The 5,274-nt window shown below is 32.2% G+C and overlaps 1 long non-coding RNA gene across 1 annotated transcript; it reads left to right on the plus strand.

The window, feature by feature from the left end:
* The first annotated feature begins 925 nt into the window (after nt 1–925).
* On the plus strand, nt 926–2,034 carry LOC146933948 (uncharacterized). Its single transcript, XR_015008448.1, has 3 exons — nt 926–1,122; nt 1,337–1,541; nt 1,631–2,034. It is a non-coding gene; the product is annotated as an uncharacterized LOC146933948 (long non-coding RNA).
* Nucleotides 2,035–5,274: the final 3,240 nt, after the last annotated feature.

Here is a 5,274-nt window from a genome sequence, read left to right on the forward strand (position 1 = left end):
CTATTTTATTTTTAAAAAAAAGTTGATGAGGGATCAAATAAAAAATTATTTAAAAGTTCATGGTTTAGATTAAAAAAAGTATAAGTTGAAAGATTTAATTAAATATTTTAACAAATATTAAATCTATCAATAAACTTTTTTTTGTCTCTCCACCTATATTGTTTTTTGCTTGCAAAGCTAAAAAAGAATGAAAAAATCCTACAGAGAAAAAGGAAAAGAAAAAATAAATTATATGTAACTAAGTTCCCATTGAGCTTGAAGTGAGGTCCAAAAGGATGGGCAGTGAAGAGATGAACCACGAGATCAACAATAGAAGAAACACCTAACTTCGCAAGAAAGTGAGCACCATAATTTTTTTAAGAGGGTTGAGCGATGCAATTTTTTTTTAGAGGGTTGAGCGATGCAAACATGTCAATTTGATGAAGGTCTTTGATGTTTTAGATCAAAGTAACATACTTATGAAACATGTGAGTTTGGTCATAAAGGATGTCAACGCAATGAAGAGAATATTTGAAACAAATTATGTCACGGTAATTCAACTGCTTAGTCAGAATAAGACCCTGATGGGTAACATGAAACTCGACATGAAAATGAAGAATACAAGAGGATCCTTAAAAGAGTCTAGAAAAGCTAGAGATCCAACTCTAATAGCATTACCAAAACAGCTCTCATCAACACTAAGAATAGTACAAATTTGGTCGAAGGAATTCCATTTACCGCCTTACTCGACCTATTGATAAATTCTAAAATGTATGTTTTGCAATTATTAATAAAACCTAAAATAAGTTTTGTTGTTTGGTACACAAAATAGGTTTATTAAGTTTTTTTTTTTGAAGGAAAAATAGGTTTATAAGTTAATCACACAAAAAAGGTAAATCATAAAAGAAAATCGTAATGTTGGTTGACTGCTAGACCTAGAATCTTCTAAGGCAAACCTAATCTCATCATCACTCACCGACGCACGTCTTACTTCTCTCTATTTATATTCACAAGTCTGCCACTTAACTTTCCACCTCTCACCCCAATCTCAGTCTCTTTTTAATCCTTTACCCCGCTAGGGTTTTACCCTACTATAGGGTTCACTTTCTGTTACCCGCCGCAGCCTTGGCTGCAAATTAATAGGTATATGTTTTTGTTTTGTAATCTTTATGTTTATGCTTTGCTATCTATCTCTTCAAATGTTTTATTTTTGTTTATAATCAATCGGTTTGTACTTTTGTGATCACATAATTTTGAATCTGTCATGTTTTTTTTTTTTTTGTGATAGAATGATTTTTTCTTTTTAATAATATTGTTCCGTAACACTGACATGCGTTAATTTTTTTTTTCCTTCCAGTATAACAGTTGATATTTGAGGCGAGCGAGTGCATATGGTCTACTATGTGCTATGATTGCTCTCTTTGGTGGGAGTTTTAGCGTTACAAGTGTAATTTCCTTGATTAAGTATTATAACGAAGGGGAAAATGTGTATCAAATTACCCCCAATTTGTGAAGGATGATTTGAATTTTTCCTTCTGCAATGCTCCCAAGCCAATCTAAGAGTGTGTTACATTACATATATGCTACTTTGTCATTTAAATTTTACTTGTTTGTTAATTATGTCTAAATGTTTGAATTACTCATTGTGCAGGATATAAATGTTTTACGGATTAGTGAAGCATGATTCTGGTTTGCAGCATGGTTTGTGGTTTGTAGTGAGAAGAGGAAGAGGTTTGTAGCATGGTTTGTGGTGTGTAGAGGAAGATGTGAACAAACTCTGAAGCCTTGACAAGCGAGAGCCTATGGACGGAAGAAATCATCGAATATAAAAAGCGTATGGATGGAAGAAATCATCTAATATAGAGAAATGATCAAATATTATGTAAGAAGATGCCCAATATGTGACGAGAACTGTTGGAGAGAACAATTATAAGCAATTGTTAATTTCCATTGTTATTTTTACATGATGAAGTTTTTAGAACGAACAATTGTTAATTTCCATTGTTATTTTTACATGATGAATAAGAATACACCAACTCTAACTATTTGTCCAAAGATTAAGTTTATATTTATGATTGATTTTATAAAACAACAAATACTATTTTGGTTTGTAGCACTTGAAGAAGAGGAAGATGTGAATTAGTTTAACTTAACAAACGCCAAAGAGTATTTGGATTTCTATTTCAAAAAAGTAATCACAAGTGCTTTGAAGAATATCCATTTTGTTAGTTTATGTACATTCATCATGCCTTGATTGTGTTATTCTTTGGCTTGTAACATGAAGGTGCGGCTGAAAAATGATTACTACTTAGAAAAGCTGTCATCTAATCTGAATAGTTAAAACTTAACACCAATATTGAATAAAACTTCTATTTGCTTCTTCATATACTTTTTAATAGCTAAATTAATTGACAAATTTCATTGACATCCCAAAGCAAATGACTTAGAAAACATACTCCTGCAAGGCTGCAAATTCCTAATACAGAACAACAGCAATCAGCCTTATACACTTAAAACAAGTCGAAAAAACTCTCTATCATAACCTAAAAAATCAAAACCGAAGCAGCTTAACTCAGTTCACACAACTAATTATGTGCTAATAAAAAACTGAGACATGTCTAACCTAATCTAGTGAAAAAACACATAAAGAAGTCACCATAAAAGCATCACTCTTCCATATTGTGTACAGATTTTTCTTTGACGGAATCCGATTAAAAAGAAGTTGCCACGATAGAGCAAGTACTTTGGACGGCGTGTCACTCTTCCATAATTTCTGGAAAAAATTCGCTTTAAAATCGATCTTGGCTGCAAGCCCTAAATTAAGAGTAATAAATATGTGGATTTTACCATAAAAGCTCCACCATTCTCCGCCCCCCATACCTGTGTTTGATGTATCCATGTGATCCGTCAAAACCACCCACTGCAAGCAACAATAGTTCTTGTTCTTGAGTTAAAGACAAAGTCCCTTCCCAGTTGAAAAAATTCTGCTGCCACATAAAAGCCAGCTCCCGCCGGTTTCCCACCAAATTGCGCACCTTCCTCACCCTTCCACTTTTCTGTGTGGAAATGTTGAACAATCAGGGAAAATAGTTACACAATGATTGATTTCCCGCCCAGATATATTTCTAGAAAAATGTAGCTAACCCATTTTTTCACTTTCTTATAACGAACCCGAGAACCAATCTGAAGAGTCCTCCAGTGAAACCTTCCCAACAATGTGATCATTATATTTCGCAACAAGCACCTCTTTCCAAACTTCCATATCCTGAGATAAAAGGCTCCATTTTCATTTAGCTAGTAGGCTAATATTAACCATTCTCATGTCTCGCACCTCAAACCACCCTCCCCTTTCGACTTGCAAAAATCCTCCCACTTCACCCAACAAACATCTCTTTTTATCTCCAAAGAAACTCCCTTTGAATTTGTATCACCTCTCTACACACCTATTTAACACCGAATTTATAAACACAATTCTTCCCCCAAAACTAACATACTTATTCCCCCAATGCTCGCCACCATATATTTCTTACATATGTCTTCGTAAATGAACGTAGTTTTTCTGAGTTATCTTAGAGAGCTTATGAAAACAAGCTGAACATAATGTTTGAAATTTGAAGAATTCCTCTGACTACATGAATGTGAGAGTTACACCTTAAACTTCAAGCATGATTTAACAATGAATCATCAAGAGCCTCTCAACGATACTCTCTCATAGTTCTTTTTTTTTTTCCCCTCTAATGCTTTTATCTCTAGAAAATAATATTTTCATGTTATTTTGTGATCCTCCTAAGGCTCTATATTTATAGCCACCAAGAGTAAGTTATTAACAAACCATCAAAACATAAAGGGAAATGTTAACTTGTGCCCTTGGGGCATAAGTTAAGTAACCAAAAGTAGAAGTTTTTTCCTGGAAAGTGTGCATTCAATGTCTTGAAAGTTTCAAAAGTTATTTTTTCAACATAAAATTTATTAATTAATTCTATTTTAAGTTCCTTAACTTGTGCCCTTAGGGCACAAGTTAACATGACCCAAACATAAAATAACCAATCAACTTGATAGGACCAGAGGCAGCATCTTGAGTCTGAGACCAGAGGCAAGAGCCCAAGGAGCCAGCAACATTATCTATCACAGTCCAACATTTTCAATTGCAGTGTGAACATTTTTTTCCTTATAGAATCAATTCATTAATTTCTGTAGCCAGTTACAAACACCCATGTATTGCCAAATCAAATTGCTCAAAAAAACCAAGGGAAATCCTATAACTTTTGCACAAGTTAAAAAATCAAATATTATAGAATCAATTCATTAATTTCTGTAGCCAGTTACAAACACCCATGTATTGCCAAATCAAATTGCTCAAAAAAACCAAAGGAAATCCTATAACTTTTGCACAAGTTAAAAAATCAAATATAAAAATATAAACTTACATATTCAATTTCTTAAAAACTTAAAATTTTATTTCCAATACACAATTTTATTTTTTAATTCCTTTTTATTCGTTAACTTGGGACTCTAAAGATACAAGTTAGCATAACCCAAAATCTAAAGGGTCAAAAAGTGCAAAATTGAGAAACGTAAAGTATTCAGAAATTGTAAAATTGAGAAAACTTAAAGGGGTACATAAAATGTATTTAAGCTTAATATTTACAAAATATCTTTGTGTCTAATATTAATTGAATGGAAATACTAGATTTCACCAATTTAAATTTTTGGGATATTGGTCTTTAAATTTTGAAGGTTAAATTTTTTTGATTTTGGTCCCTCTAAAGTATTTTGCCACGTCACTGGAAATATACATGTGACATTGCAGCACAGCTGTCAATGAAGAGTTAACAACATAGACTAATTGCATAGATGAAATTCTTTTGAAAGACCAAAAACCTAATGAATATTTTAAGGGACCAAAACCAAAAGTTTGGTTATTTAGAGGGGCCATTTACTTATTTAATTGTGTAATTTTTATTTCAATTCAATTGCAATAATACTATGTTATTTATTTATTTACTTATAATAGTTTGTTAAAATGTGGATATTGAGTACATGAAATTAAAGGCTCTAGAAAATTAAAGACAGATCACTAAAAAGAAATGAAAAAATGGGTAATCAGTAACGAATAGATTGTTGCATTACCTCATGTACAGATAATAACATCATTACAATAAGCCAAACAGACGGTGAAGTTGCTATCATACAAGTACAAATATGGAGCTACTACTAGCCTAATTTATTCATGTTGTAAGAAATATGAATACATAAAACAAAAGCCACATAAAAATTAAAACTTTGTTACATTTT

The sequence above is a fragment of the Medicago sativa genome, chromosome 4, assembly GCF_051527215.1.
Source record: "Medicago sativa cultivar Bolivia chromosome 4, Bolivia_mono, whole genome shotgun sequence".
In the NCBI taxonomy this organism is placed as follows: Eukaryota; Viridiplantae; Streptophyta; class Magnoliopsida; order Fabales; family Fabaceae; genus Medicago; species Medicago sativa.